Genomic DNA, 16906 nt, shown 5'->3' on the forward strand with positions numbered 1-16906 from the left:
GTGCTAAAGTAATGCACTTGGGGATTTTTTTTTTTTCTTTTAGATTGTAAAAAGATCAAACCTAGCTCAAGCAATGGGTGGTTCTGGCATTTTCAAACACACAGGACATTTTCTCTCCTCCACAATAATATCTAAAATAGATCCACCACAGGTAGAAATGGTCCCAGCACACAGCGGGTATCATTACTGTTAGAGATGGCCAGCCCTTTCCAAACATTGAGTTTCAAAGTAGCAACTACAAACCAGGCAAGAGAAAGTTTTTGGCTTTGCTTTTAAGTTGCCTTTTATTTGTGGTTATCGTCAAAGCGAAAGACCTACAATAAGTCACAATTGTCCTTTCTGTGGATAAAAATCATTGATCCTCCTAAAGCAACTGCGGAAAAGGCAGTGCCAGTGGACAGCATAGATAACTCAGCATCACGTTATTAGAACTTGTTCAGAGAGCTGAGGATATCGGTCCCTCCCTGGCAGGGGTCTTCTATCTAGCATGTTACTCTTCCAGGGTTTCTCTGGCCATAAGCAGAATAATCACCATTCTCAATAATGTGTGGACTGACAACTGGAGAATTCGGCATACAATTCAAGTCACAAAAGCACAGACACAAAGCAAAGGTATGTAACTTCCTTTCAACTAGTAACTGATCTGGTGACACTTCACAAAACAGCAGGATTGAGACAACAGAGCCTTCCCCTCCCTCTTGCAGGACAGGGTAGTCTGTCTGTCTGTACCCTGTAAAGAGGGTGGAGAACAAAGACTGAGGGGCTGGCTCAGCCACTGCTTCCTCTGCATCTCCTCTCTGATGCTCAGATTTACATGTCAAAGTCCTGATCAATAATAAGGGTGACAATGTGCTGAGCATCTGCGTGTGCCAGGCAACAGACATACGGGTCACTTGATTCAAGGTATCTCAGCCAATTTTCAAAATGACTCCAGATAAGAACTGTAACCTTCATCAGTTCACAACTGTGTAAAAAGTAAGGCTCAGAAAGATAAAACAATGTGTCTGGGTCAGTTCTGTAGGAAGTTCAGAAATGGGCTTCAGACCCTAGATGCTTTCCAACTCTCTCCCAAAATAGCACTGTCTTTTTAGAAATATGCTTCCTCTTCTCTTGTGGGAGTCACAGGAGAGAGGGGATAAGGTCTGTCCTGGATTCACAGTGAGTGCAGCCTTGCTTGCTAACTGGCCTTCATCTTACTGGGTATGGATAGAGAGAAGGGAGGAGGGCTTTCCTGTGAGTAGAAAGAGAAGGTGGGACAAAGGCACCCCTGATCCCAAGGACAAATTAGTGATGGCCACTGGGGGTTAGTGGCATGTGGCTTATAATCCTAGAATCCAGAATCTTATGAGACAGTTAGCTGTTCAATGAGTGTTACTGCATGCTGCAGTGGGGAATGCCTTCTGCGGTGTCCTCAGGTAACCCCCCACAGCTCCCTGGAGCATGGGATTTAAGGCAACCCCAGGATATGCTTCCATAATTGGAGAGATCCAGTGCCAGAGAGGAAACCCTTCTTTTATGCAAAATTGGCCCTGACTAACACCCAAAAGGAAAGCTTACCAACCAACCGCGATAATTGACCCTGGGCTTCTGCACCAAAGAAGAATGTGGCCTTCAAGAGCCAGATTATAGGGTTATGGGATTTGCCAGCCATAAACATCCAGTCGGCAGCTCATTATCCAGGGTTTTTTCCTCACTCCCAGAGGAGAGCTCTTACAAGTCTTCAGTCTTTAGCGTGTTGCCCAAAGTTGTTTGCAAGGGCTCTTGCTTAATCTGCACAGTGTGCCCAAGGAGGTGGATCTCCATGTGTGCTTTAATCTGATCGCTTGCCAGGAGGACTGACCCAGATAGGATCCCGTGTCATAACCGAAGTAATTGTCCTTTTCTTTTCAGCTTTGGGCCTTGATTATTAGTCTGTCTTTTTCATTGGAGACAGAGTCCCCTAGATGCCCACAGAAGACTCCATTCCGACCACAAGAATATATATAAATGTGCACACATGTATATAAGGAGTGAGTTTGGAGATTTTGTATATATATATATATTGTGGGCACTAAGAACTGAGCCATGGTCCTTCCCAAGAGCAGAAGGTGCTCTTAACTGCTGAGCCATCTCTCCAGATCTAATTGCTGAATTTTGCTGTTGTCATATTGAAGAGATAGAAATTCCTGGTAAAGGCCTGTACCGCTTATGTTCTTACTATAAACATTAATCATAAGGTATGAGAAAGGGGAGGGAGAGAGAGAGAAAGAGAGAGAGGGAGAGAGAGATTTTCTGCACTTCCTGGGGTCTTCTAAGCTCTTACTTTACATTTCCTTCCAGCCTAAAGAGAAATCCTACCCCATATGGTCTTAAGGTCACTCTCATCAACTCCCAGGGGGTTTTGTTGCCCTAGGTTTCTAGTGGATTCCAGAGATGCCCCCATCTGATTCTCCCATACCCAACCCCACCCCATCCAGTCCTCTTATCTCCATCTACCCACGGTATCCACTCTACTGCCCCTTCTCAGTGAGATTCACATATCTAGTCTTGAGCCCTCCCCGTGACTTAGTTTCTTTGGGTCTGTGGATTGCATCATAGCTATCCTTTACAGCTAATATCCACTTATAAGTGAGAACACACCATGTTTGTCTCCCAAGGTCTGGGCTACTTCATTCAGGATGACCTTTTCTAGTTCCTCCATTGAGACCCACTCCATGAGAGGAGCCCACCTGGCACTGGTAATGATATTCTGCTCTACTTGCAGACAGGAGCCTAGCATGATCATCATCAGAGAGACTTCACCCAGGAACTGATGGAAACAAATGCAGAGACCCACAGCCAAACATTAGGCAGAGCTTGGGGAATCTTACTGAAGAGGGGAGAGGAAGGATTGAAGGAATCAAAAAGGGCCAAGGATACCACAGGAATACCTACAAAATCAACTAACCTTGACCTACAGGGGTCCACAAAGATTGCACCACCAACAAAGGAACCTGCATGGGACTGACCTAGACCCTCTGCACATGTTACAGTTGTGTAGCTTTGTCTTCATGTGGAAATCCTAACAGCAGGAACAAGCTCGGCTCTTACAATCTGACACTGACTCTGTTGCCTGCCTTTGGGACCCTTTCCTCCTCCTAGGCTTGCTCAACAGTGGAGGATGTGCCTAGTCTTATGCAACTTAATATGCCAGGGTTGGTTGATATCCATGGGAGGCCTCCCTTTTTCTGAAGAGAAACAGAGGAGGAATGGCTCCTTAAGGAAGAGAGACATGGGTGGGGTGGTCTTGGAGGAGATGGGGGAGAGAAAACTTCAGTCAATATGTAAAGTTAATTAATTAATTAAAAAAGAAAGTATACTGTCTCTGATTTTAGCAGAGATGGTGTGACAGGATTCTACAAATATCTTTTCCTCTTGTGAAGACTCTTTTTAATATCTTTTAATATCTTTTCACAATTTAATTTCTGTGAAGCTTGCAGATTTGGGGTTTCTTAGTTATATCATTTACTTCTTGAGATTATAATGTAATTACACCATCCCTCCTCCCCTTACCTCCCTCCAAACACTCTCATGCACTCCTCTCTGCTCTCTTTCAAATTTGTGGCCTCTTTTTCCATTAATTGTTCACACACACACACACACACACACACACACACACGCATGCACACATTCTTAAATGCATGAATCTACCCTGCTCCGTCTGTATAGTGGTTCAGTGTACTTGTACGCACCTGTTTTCAGGACCGATCATCTGGTATTGGGTAACCAATAGTTGTGTTCTTCCCTGGGAAGACGACTTCTCCTGCTCTCAGAATTCTATAGTTGCCTCTGTGTGTGTGTGTGTGTGTGTGTGTGTGTGTGTGTGTGTGTGTGTGTGTCTATGTGTGTGTGTGTGTTTTTCTGTGTGTGTGTATCTGTGTGTAGGATGGAGGCCTTGTGATCTTTCCAGCCATGTTAGCATGTCTATTGTTGTTGTTCTTCTTAGCTTATATTTGAGCTGCCATTTTGGTGAGACTTTATGGGTGTAGCTTATGACATTACTCATAGCAGTCTCAAAGAAAATCCCCCTGATCCCCTGGCTCTTACAATCTTTCTGTCCCCTCGAATACAGTGTCTCCTGAGCCTTGGGTACAGGGGTTGTATGTTAGAAGTGGCCATTAGGCCTGGGTTTCACAATTCTATATTTTGACCTCTTGGGGTTTTCTGCAATGATTGCCATCTGTTGTGAAGAGAAGTTTCCTTGATGAGAGCTGAGGGCTACACTTATTTGTGGGTATGAGGACAAATACTTAGAATGTACATTGGGGTTATCCTGGTTTAGTAAGTGGCCATTTTAAGTTCTCCTCCAAGATCTATGACTTCTGGGCAGTTGGGTAAGTTTCTGGTACCAGGCATGTTTTCTATCTTATTCAGCCTCTCTTAAGTACAATGAGACAGGTGTTGGTTACCGCCAGGGTATATACATGTCATGACTGTATCCTTAGGGTTATCATGCCATGCTGGCCATTGTTGGTCAGAGGCACCATAGTTGGATAGGACCTTGGTTCCTCTTTTACATTAAAAGGAAATCCAGAGGCTGGGGTTGCAGCTCAGTGATAATAGTCCTTGCCTGCTGTGCCTGGGGCCCAGAGTTCACTGACACTCCCAGTGGGGAAAGAAAAAAAGTAGAAGATAATTCACTTTCTAGAACACAAGTTGTAGGACTTTTGTGGAATTTTTTTCTATTGCACTAGAAGCATAATTCATAACAGCTTAATTAAAACTGAAGTCTAAAGAATACAGAATTTTATGTAAAAATATGTTACTCATATTGGGTAGTATTTAAACTAATAGGGTTCCTTATGGCATTTCCATTAATATGTCTTACTGAGTAGTTTAAATAAGAATACCTCCAATAGGCTCATATTCGAATGCTTAGTCATCAGGGAGTGGCATTAGTTAAGAAGATTAGAAGGTGTGGCCTTATTGGAGTGGGTGTGAACTTGGAGGAAGAGTGTCACTGGGGTTGGACTTTGAAGTTTCAAAAGACTAAACTAGACCCAGAAGGTCACTCTTCTCCTGCTGCATGTCACAATGTCGTACTCTCAGCTGCTGTAACACCATGTCTGCCTGCATGCCTCCGTGTTCCCCACTACGATGATAATGGACTAAACCCCTAAAGCTGTAAGCCAGCCCCAATTAAGTGCTTTATTTTATGAGAGTTGCCTTGGTCATGGTTCTTTCCACAGCAACAGAACATTTACTGAGACAGTCGTGATGGTTTATTCTTTCTTGTCCCTTCTGCTCCCTCTAGGTGGTTTTCATCCTTTACCCCACATCATCCCTCTGGCATGGAGAGCCAACCCCTGTATACTGCACCATGATGCAGTCATCAGAAATTATGTTGATCACATCCATAGCTCCTGGGACACATCCACAGGTTGCAGGGTGGACACACCTCGGAAGATACAGCGTAATATAATTCCATGGATGTTTGTACCTGTGTGGTCAAAGCAAGACACAGAGCTTTTCTATTATTCTAGGTTACCTCGTAGGCCTTACAGCAGCATTAGCCCCTCTAATAAAACCTCTTCTGTCATTTTTCATAGCGCAATTAAATTGATTGTTATAACAGAAAAGACCATATTCCAGAATATCAGAAATATTGAACCCAAACCCTAAGTACATGTTTACTTACATCTGAATTCTTTTACTTGGTGTATTGTTCTTTCAGACTTTGCCACACTGATTTACCTATTGGTACTTCAGGCTTTGTGTGTGTGTGTGTGTGTGTGTGTGTGTGTGTGTGTGTGTGTGTTAACTTTGGAGTTGACTGATTGGGCTAGCTCACCCATTCTGCTGCAAGTGGAGACATCATTACTTGGGGTTACTACAGGTAACAGCTTTGAATGTTCTTGCCCAGTTCTTTCATTTGATGTAACTCTTAGGCAGGACAGAGAAAGCAGCAGCCATAAAAGCAAAGGAGAAAGAAGGCTGTGGCTCATTAAACAGTGTGCTCTGTGAGAGATGGAGCAAGGAGAAAGAGCATCAGGGAAGACAGTGCTTGCAGGTACCACGTACTTTAGTTAAACTGCTGAGCACATGTTTTTATTTCTCCTAAGAAGACACCTAGGCTACTGCATAGATATATATTAAACTTAATAAAGAATAATGAAGAAGCATTGCAAAGTGTGGTTTCCTCCACTTTAAACTCCTGCCAGTAGTTCACTAGGGATCCAGGAAGCCATGCCCCTGCCCCCATTGGATGTTGGCAGCCATTTTGGTTTGAGTCTCCTTACAGTGGTACAGTGGCATCTCACAGGGCTTTTGGTTACATTTTTTATGACTACTGATGTTAAACAACTGTTTATGCTTTAAATGGCCATTTTTGTAAAGTGCATATTGAAGTATCTCATTCATTCTACATTATTCTCATGCTTACATTTTGCATGTTCAGATGCAAAACATTGATAAAGAACACTGGGAATAACATAAATGTTCTGGAGGCATCTTTCAGATTTTAAAGCACGGAAGTGTTGGGAAAAAAACAACAATAAAATTTGAGCCTTGTAAAGCTCAAGGTTTTAGCTTATTGAATTGTGGAAAGTCTTTATATATTGTGAATCAAGTCCCCTTCCTCCTTCCTTCCTTCCTTCACTTAGTACCTTCACGTCTATCATAGAGTACAAATCTTAGTTTTAAAGAAATTTGACCTTCTTTTCCTTCTTTTCTGTGTGTGTGTGTGTGTGTGTGTGTGTGTGTATTTTCTCAGAATCTGTATATCTGCAACGTTTTCTAGAACATATGTAATTTGAGGTTATATGTTTAGGCCTCTGGTCCATGTCAGATGTGGTTTTGCATATGTTGTGAGGTAGAGCCAAACCTCTTTCCTTCTCTCTGTGTCTATCGAGTCATTCCTGAAACATCTGTTTAAAAGAATTTCCTTCCCTCAATAAATTTTGTTGGCATAACACCTTTGTTAAGGATCAATTGGCCATGAAGTCTGGGAATATTTCTGAGCTTTCTACTCTGCTCCAGGGATCTGCTGTCCCTCAGCCAAGACTACACCATCTTGATTTCTCTACCCCCAGAATACTGTATCGTACTTGTCTCTCAAAACTGTTTTGGCTATGACGGGTCCTTCCACTTACATATAAATTTTAGAATCAGCTTGTAAATTTCCACAAAAGATTTCATTGGGATATATATATATACCCTATAAATCAAGTTAGAAGGAAACGGTATTAAATTCTTCCGGTTTTTTCTTTCCTTAGTACTATACTAAAAAATAAATAAAGCAGCTGAATTTTAAAACTTGAACTAGGAAGTCAACATGTGTGAAAAGTCTCCTAGCTGTGAGTGGAAATTTTGTTACTTGTTCAAAAAGTCACTTCCTAAATGCTTCCTAAAGGATTAAAGGGAACCAGTTGGAACACATTGCCAAGAGACTTTAAATACCATGGGACGTTCTGTCTGGACCTGTATTTTTAACCCACCCTTTTCATTTAACAAGTATTGATTGAGTGTCTACTGTGGGTCTGTGACAAAATCTCCTTCCTTCAGAAACCCAGATCTTTAATGAAGTCTTCCCAACACCTCCATACATTAAACTCTGCAGGACGCCCAGCAAATCTGTGTTATTGCAAGTGCTCTTTATTGGTAATTTTTCTATCTTACATTTTACATGCAAAATGTAAGCATGAGTATAATAATATAAGCCATGTGAGGATGTGCATATAAAAAAATTCCCAAATTCCATTTTTAGAACAGAAATATTTTGAAATATAGGGCAAGAAAGAGTAGGGCTTACTTTCAGAAGCCATGGGTATTGGTCCTTGTCATGTTTGAAGATCTGGAAGGAATGCCTACTGCAGATATTTGTGTCTAGACACTGATTTGCTGTGGGTGTGGTTGCTCTCACCCACACTTCGGCAACTGTTGTTGCTTTCAGTACTGATAGTGTTTGAACTTAGTCCCACATGATGCTAAGATACCACTCCACCACTAAGCTAAGACCCTCAACTCTTTCTCTCTCTCCCTTTCTCTATTTTTTTTGTTTTGGGAGGAGACAGCTCACAGGGGTCCCCAGACTAGGCCTGAACTCTGCACCCCAGAAGGTAAGTGGCTTTGCAGTCCTCCTGCCTTGGTGTCGTGAGTAGCTGGGGTTACAGGCCTGTGCTACCAGGTCTGGGTTAGTCATTACTTCTGCTGTAGAATTCCTGTTTAGAGAACTACTTTTCTTATTTTCTGTGTGCTAGAGGAAGATGAAAATTAAAGGTTTTGATGTGGGGACTAAATCAAAAGAAAAAGTTAACAGAGTGGGTGTGGTAGGAGAAAGATGGGGCCAACTGAACCACATTCATCTGCAGCACATTCGGGTACATTCATTCTTCTTCCTTTTTAAAAAATTGATGTGTCTCCTAATTGCTAGGTTTGATTATTATATACATAATTTGAAAATATCTCCTCTGATCTTATGAGCTGTCTTCTCTTTCTTGGTGCTGACCTTTGTCTGTTTGTTTTAGGGTTCTTTGTTGCGTTTTTATCAGATCAGTGAGTACTTTGACACTTCCCCAGATCTGAAAGGACTCTGTGGTCATTAGCTCCCACATCATTGCCCAGGACATCTGATTTTCCATCTTGGAGAAGAGAGAGATATGTTATATTCATCCACACATTCCCTTGTGCTTTTTAGAGTCGAGGTAAATAATAGGCAGAGGGAAGGAAACACAAGAAAGGCAACCATAAAGGAAAACACAGAGGCCAAGCGACTGGCCATACAGCCAATCTTCTGAAATGCAAGCTACAAAGACGCACATGTGTAAATTTCCCATAAGGGATCTACTAATAGTTTCATATATGTGTAGCACACCTACACACACACAAACATGCACACATGTATGCACACACACACGTGCACGTATATATGCCCATGCACACTTGCAATTATCCAAATCATAATGCCTTTAGCACATAAAATTCATATATGTTTTAAATGAAAAATATGACTCTGTTTGTAATAAATTGGCTTTTAGCCCACTAATCCTAATGAGACTGGAAGCTCTTGGCTGATTGATTTAGTAATCGAATATACTTGGGACCCAATTTTAATAATTAATTGCTCATTACAAAAGATTGCTTTGGGGTCATCCCGCCCCACTGTGATCATCACCTCATTATGGCTGGGCTCTGCACATCAATTCCTCCTCCGTCCCACATGCAGATATTAATGAAGAACTCAGAAGCTCTTTCATTTTCTTTGGGGAAAAATGGTTTCTTTGGCAGGAAATGGGCATGAGCAAATGGAAGGGATGTCAGGGGCAAAGCAGGCCCTTTCTGTGTGGGATAAAAGACCAGAAGATGATTCATGAAATGTTTCAGACTGGAGCTTCCAGGGCAAGGCAGTCTTCCAACAGCTAACGAGGAGCAAGGTTGCAACCTCTCCCCCAGCTCCAAAGTGCAAGAGCTAGAGAAGACAACTGGAGCAGATGTGGAGACCAGAGCACCTTGAGGTGCCTAAAGTAGATTTGAAGTAATGGTTGGGGTAAAATAATGTTTTCTCCCATGACACGGTCATTCTAGTACACTTTGGTATAATGAAAGAGACCTTTCATCTATTACATAAAACACTCTAAGCAACTGGGATGGCAAGGGGAGAGCAGGCCAAGCCAAACATGGTTTGCTGAGGCAATGTCTGTCTATCTCTAGATCCCAGCCATGATACCCTGGGAAATCAAGACAGAAGATGGACACTCAGCCAAGATAGTCGGCATGACAGAACTATCAGTGGAGAGTCTTAGGAAGGACCTTGTCATCATCCAGTCCAACCTTATAATTTTACATATGTGTTGAATATATGTACTTATGACCTCTCTTGTTAAAACAAAAACCACTTTATTGAATTTACCTATTGAAAGTACATACAATTCAATAGGCTTTGTTTTGCGCACAACTACCAAGAGTGTGGTAGGATATGTTAATTAGCGCCAAAGCAAACACCATACTCATTAGCAATGACTCCAAACTATCAGTCCTGCATTCCCCCAGAAAACTCGGCCACTATGCCTCTACTTTCTATTTCTATAGATCTGCCTATTCTGGGTATTCCACATGAATAGAACAATATGTGTTTTTAATACGTGGCCTCCTTCATATGATCTGTGATCAAGGTTCATCTCTTAGGAAGCATGCACCACCAATGTCTCCCTATGGATAAGAAACAGTCCACTGAGTATCGCACTGTAATTTATACTCCCATTCCCTAGCTGATGCATAGCTAGGATGTTTCCAACAGGTTCACCAGAGCTGCATCCATTCACTCTCTCACTAGAAATAAATGACAGTCTGGATTTCTTCGCAGGTTGTTATATTTATCTTCAGCAGGCTTCATCTACCCAGCTTGGTGGACATGTATGGAACAGTATCTCAATGTGGATTCGAAACTTCTTTCCTGGTGACGGGGCAGCTGAGCACCTCTCACATGATTATTGGCATTTTGGCTCTCCTCCAGCAGAGATACTCAAGTCCTTTTGCCCCTTTTAACTGGATTCTTTTCCTTTTGATTTTAAACGTAAGGGTCCACTATATATCCTAGATAGAATACTCCTATCACACAATTGGCCACAAACATTTCTCCCATCTATGAACTTCAGTGTGCCCTTCTAGGCAGTGTCCTATGGTGCATAAAAATTTCACATTTTGATGAAGTCCCACTGACCTATTCCATGTTTAACCTGTTCTATAGGGGATTATAGCTAAGCAGTCATGACCTAAGTCTCACATAACTTCAAAAGGATAGAAATGAAGCTAGCCCATTCATAAGTAAGCATCTGAATTGATCCCAGTACTTTTTGTACCATAGAGCGATACGTCATGGCTAAGAACAAACAAGCTGGGGCCTGGGAAGATGGTGCTAAGACTGCTTCCTGTTTCTCCAGAAGACCTGAGTTTAGTCCCCAGTCCCCAGGGCAGGCAGCTTGCACGCACTTTTAACTCAAGCTCTGGGGATCTAATGATCTCTTCTGGCCTCCAAGAGCACTGCACTCACATGCACATACGCACACACAAATACATACACACACACACACACACACACACACACACACACACACACATAAATGACAATTAAAATTAATCTGTTATGAAGAAGAACCAATTCACCACAAAGGATCTCTAGAAGGCATTATTGACTGAGATCAGAAAAATGAGAAGCATCCTCAGCAAATTAAGATTATTTTCTTACTAAAGTGACAGTAGATGACATCCATATTTGCCTTCTCACTCCTAGCATCCTGCTGGAGTAGTCTTCATGCTAGAACAATATTAAAGGGCTAATTAACATTCGGCAATTAATAACCCCAACTTGATGTTAGGAGTAGGTTAAAAAAAAAAAATCTATCCATGTATGGCCAGCTCTTGAGACACAATTGGCCATGCCGCCTTCCCACTGCCATTATCTAAATACTTTATTCGTTTCAGGACAATGGACAGTAGCCAAGTACAGAGTTAAATGTTCTTTCACTTGGGCCAGTAGGAAACATTATATTCTAGCATTTAATTAGGGCTAGCTTACAGATCCAGAGGTCCATAATTGTTAGGAACAAAATAAAATAAAGGGGGGGGGCAGGAGGGCAGGGGAAGTTGTGAGGGAAAAGATGCTCAACGCCCTGCCAGAGTTTCTCTATTCTCTGGTCAGTCAGGCGTGGGGAGACTGCCAGATGCTTTCCACTCGGCCCAGGGTGGGCATTGCCTCTGACCCACATGGCGGAGAGTGGAGAAGGGACAGCCCCAATGGGGACACCCCTGGAGCTACCTTGCTATCACTCCAGGGTTGTGGGACAGAGGGGACAGGGAAGAAGTTCCTAACAATGAGCAGAGTGTGCAGTGGGCCTTGATGGAGCAGAGCAGAGACTCTATGGTTTAAGAGCTTTATTATAGAAATGCAGGAGAAAGAAAGAAGGTAGGGAGAGAGAGAGAGAGAGAGAGAGAAGGAGAGGAGAAGACAAAGAGAAAGGAGAGAGGAGAAAAGACAGAGAAAGGGAAAAGGAGAGAGAAGAGAGAGGACAAAGGAGTAAGAGGGTAAGAGAATAAGAGTAAGAGAAGAGAGTGTGGTGGGGCTGAACACCCCCTTTTATGGTCTTCACTGTTGCTAGGTAACTGAGGAGGAGTTTAGCCTGAAGGTCAGAAGCTTGGGACATTGCTTATGTGACCACTGACCGTGCTTCTCTTGTGGGGGCTGTGGGAGGTGGTACCTTAGGCAGGGGTGGAGTTCCAGGAGAATGAGGAAACACCTACCGTGTCATGAGGGTGAATTATGACCATCGGGGTTCAGACCTCAGCTCAACTGGAGACCAGCCTGCAATTCCCCACACATAATCATCAAGGCAGGAACATGGCAGCATCCAGGCAGGCATGGTTTAGGAGGAGCTGAGAGTTCTACATCTTCATCTGAAGGCTGCTAGGAGAATACTGGCTCCCAGGCAGCTAGGACAAGGGTATTAAAGCCCACACCTACAAGGCCACACCTCCCAACAGTGCTAACCCCTGGGCCAAGCATATACAAACCATCACACATACCTTTAATCTTGGCCACTCCTTCTGATGGATGTCTGTATAAGGACATAGAAACTTCTGCTCTGCCGGGCGTGGTGGTGCACGCCTTTAATCCCAGCACTCAGGAGGCAGAGGCAGGCGGATTTCTGAGTTCGAGGCCAGCCTGGTCTACAAAGTGAGTTCCAGGACAGCCAGGGCTACACAGAGAAACCCTGTCTCGAAAAACCAAAAAAAGAAAAAAAGAAACTTCTGCTCTTTTCCTGCTTGCCTTTGCCTTGCTAGCACGGCCGTTCATTAACTGGCAGTGAATCCTATTTCTTTTGGGATTTGGGTATATACTTAAGACCAGCTGTGGCATTTAGCCTTGTAGACTGAGCAACTACTGGATTATTGGTCTTTCCATTCACAGCCAGTCATTATTGGATTAGCTAGACCACAGCCTGTACGTTATTCCAATAAATCCCCTTTAGAGAGAGAGAGAGATTCATTCTATAAGTTCTAATACTGTAGAGAACCCTGACTAATATTCACACTTATACATACTGTTCAATGAATAGAAATAAAGGTATGTCAATCAATAACAAAGAAATTGAATTAATGGTATATATGCATCATAGAGTAATATACTACCACTAAAAAAGGATGGTCTTGATACTTATATGACCCCAATGTTCATGTGGGAAATTTAAGCCTATGCAACAGTACTTGAAGGTATTTAATATTTAATGTCACTACATAATAAAGGACTTGTGAGAGTCTCCCTCTCCCTCTTCCACTCCCATCTATCTTCTTTATATGAGAACATAGCGAGGATGTCCTCAAGAGATGTTAACACTTGATCTTGGACTTCCTAGACTCCAGAACTATGAAAAATACATTTCTATTATTTATAAATGGCCAGTCTGTGGTGTTCTGTTAATGTACAAATCAGATTCTAAGGTCATGTCTCATGTAAGGTCAATTTTCTTGTGAGAACATAAATAATATAGAAATATGCTTCCCATAATTACATTCAGTATGTAGCTTTGTGTGTGTGTGCACCAAAAGGGATGCAAATATAGAAGGCAAGCAGAAAACAAGCACTCTTTTTTTTCCAACTCTATAAAGGTGTAAGTCACAAGAAGTGTATGCTTAAAATTATACAACATGATGTTTGGATATGCATATACATTGAGTAGTACCACCATCCAGCTAATTAAAACTATCACATTCTAATTGATTCTTTACTCAAAATGAAAAGACCAACTAAAATTTCACTTAAAATTGATGATTATCTAAATGTATTTCCATTTTTAATGAAAGCTCGCGGGTAGAGATAAAATAGTAGACTGTCAAAGCGTTTTTGAAAATACTACAATTCCTATGGAAAATAATTTGATCACATCTGATGAAATACAAATTTCATCTACCACCTGAGGATACTACTTTTGCAAACTATCCAAAAGAAAATTCAGCAAAAATGGAAAATGGCAATGTATATTTATTGTCTAACAAATTTAGTAACAGAGACTGGCCAAAAAAAAGTTCATCTCTAAGAAAATGGTTACAAAATTGTGATGAATCCAAATAGTGATGAAATAAGAAGCTGTTGAAGAGAATGAAGTGTGTCAGCACATAGCTGCCGATTTATAACAAGATACTATGAAAATACTGGAAAGCAGAAAATGTAAGTTAAAACGAAAGGATGTGCTGCAATTCATAAGTAAGAAGGAATGTGCTGGTACCTCCGTCCCCCAGTCAGAAGGCAAAAGGAGCATGTTGTTAAATGGTACCTCTAGGAGACCGAGGAAGGAAAGCACTCAGATGGAGCCTTCCTTCCTTTAGATATCTGTTTATTTCATTTTGAAGCCATGATAGCACTTAATATAATTTGTAAACCAAATTAAATTCAAAAACGATCCCTGGGAAATTAAAAGCAAAATTAAATCAATGTCCCTAGTAAATAAATAAAGTTGGAGGTGTTATCATACAGTTGGTACCACTCACGGGAATGTAGGTGCTTCTTCTTGCTGTGATCTTCCATGGGCAAAGAAGTGTTGTTGATAGATTTATTTTTATTTCTGTGTGGTGTGGTGCCGTGTGTGTGTGTGTGTGTGTGTGTGTGTGTGTGTGTGTGTGTGTGTGCAACATGTGTGCAGGTACATGCAGACGACAGAAGACAGCATCAGAATCAGAACCCTTAGTGTCACCGTTACAGCAAGTTATAAGCTGCCAAACTCGAGTACTAAAATCCAAATTCTAGTCCTCTTGAGAAGCAGCAGGAGCGCTTAGTTGCCGATTTGTCTCTTCACTGTTTTGAAAAAAACAAACAAACAAACAAAAAACAAATATATGACTGGAGAGACGGCTCAACGGTTAAGAGTATCTACTGCCCTTGGTGGGACCAGGATTCAGTTCCTAGCTCCCACATCAGGCATGCCACCAGCACCTACAACTCCAACTCCAGGACATCTGGCCTCTCGGGGCACTGCATGTGCACAAACCTATATTCAAGTGCACAGATTTACACAGAATTTAAAAATAAAAAATAAAATCTTTAAATGAAAACAAATATAAAACTGTTTTCTGGAAGTGTGTTCTGGTTATTTGCAATGGTTTGGCTAGTTTGAGGGTTTTTTTTTCTTTGTTTGCTTGGTTTAGTTTCATTCTTTACACTTTTTTATGTGCACTGAGAAGTAAAGCATAAATAATGAATAACTATGTGGGTACCAATGAGAGCCTGGTATTTGACACGGTGGGAGGAAATTCAGATGTTAATTTGCCACACTTACATTTTTTAAAAGTTATTTCTAAATTTGAAGTGGAATATTAGATCAGACTTCTCATTCATTTTATCTTTCAAAACCCAACCACAAGATCTAACCTAATGAGTCCCCATGAGGAAGTCAGCTATATTCTCTAGACTAGGCACAAATAATTTCGAATAAAAACTAATATTAAACTTCCATTTTTCATAGCATCAGAGGGTGTGGATTAAATTTATCGAAACATAAAATCTTTTTCTATTGAAAACCTCAGAATACCACTGAACAAGAAGAAAGACATAAATGAAGACATGCAATGGGAAGGCCTCCCCTTCTACTCTTGAAAAATAGTAACCAACTGTAAAATGTGCATGGCATGAAGCGAATTTGTAGGCTGAGGCCACCTTTGAAAACAGGGGCGCATAGTTGAAGGACTATTGCCTGAATGGTGACCCTATAAGAAAGAATGAAGACATCAGAGACACGGTCTCAGAATTCAGAGCTAAGATCACATCTGTGAAGCTGATCAATGATGAAGAAAGCTGCAAAGGTGACTCAGCTTGGAAAGAAGTCTGCAGCACATGATGCCCCAGCACGAGCTGAGACTAACTGGAAGGTGGAGGCGGGGCCATCCCATCAGCCCTTGAGTTTTCAGACACAGAGGATCTGTGATGACATCAATACCACTCAGTTCTCACTCAAGTGTGCTCCATCAGGCCAGTGCAAAGGCCCTGGTTTGAGATCAATCTGAGCTATGTCTGAAAAGTACTAATTCTAATTTTATTTCTGTATTGATCAAGAATACCAAGCTTTTCTCAAGGATAGCATAAGATGTCTGTCTGGACAGAATAGTATTATGTCTGTTAGACGGAAGCTAGACTCATCTGGGCAGAGAGAAAGGAAGCAAGTAAATCAATTTCTCTAAAAACTCTAGGTTCTGCTTTCAATATTTTACAAATCTAGACTCCTGTGAGGCTTTAGTTTGTTTCCTTTCTGTGGTAAAATTCCTTAAATTTTCCCCATTCTACTCTTAATTTATTCTGTCCAGCTGTCATAAATCAATGACATTACTGAGCGTACTAAAAACCCATTAGTTAGAAAAAAAAATCCTGTTCTAATACACCCAAACATAAATCTGGACTACACCATACAATGGAAATGATCACTAGGATTCCAGTTCACACTGGTTTGAACAGAGGGCCCTGTAGCAATATGTCACTACAGAGCTATCCTAGAAATTCCTTATCAAGCACGCTTGCATTGAGCATCCACTTCCACGTGGGAGGCAAGAAACACTCCCCATGTCATTGTTGCCTGTTTGCCTGTCTTAGCAGTAGTTGTTTAGGAATACTCTTTGTAATTGAAAATAATAGAATTACTTTCAGGAAAAGGGGAGAAGAGTGAGAATTCTGTAACTTAGATTAATCCACAAAGCGATGAATCATAAAACGATATTTACGCTTTCCTAACTTCTTGCCTCCTACCTCTTCCACTCTCAAGGGGAAGGCGAGAAAGGCCACAATCTTATTCAAAGAGCATCTCACAGTTCAAACCACTCACATCACACAAAGCCAAACAGAGCCAGCTCCCCTCCTCCGGAATCCCCTTGGCAAAGAGCTACCATATTCCTCAGCTAGCAGAAACCTGTTTCA

At 41.6% G+C, this 16906-nt stretch overlaps 1 pseudogene; it reads right to left on the reverse strand.

Moving 5' to 3' along the window:
• Window positions 1–5366: 5366 nt before the first annotated feature.
• The window catches only part of LOC110317610, a 30960-nt pseudogene continuing 19420 nt past the window's right edge, over window positions 5367–16906 (reverse strand).

This window comes from Mus pahari, chromosome 1 (genome assembly GCF_900095145.1).
Source record: "Mus pahari chromosome 1, PAHARI_EIJ_v1.1, whole genome shotgun sequence".
NCBI classification, from domain to species: Eukaryota; Metazoa; Chordata; class Mammalia; order Rodentia; family Muridae; genus Mus; species Mus pahari.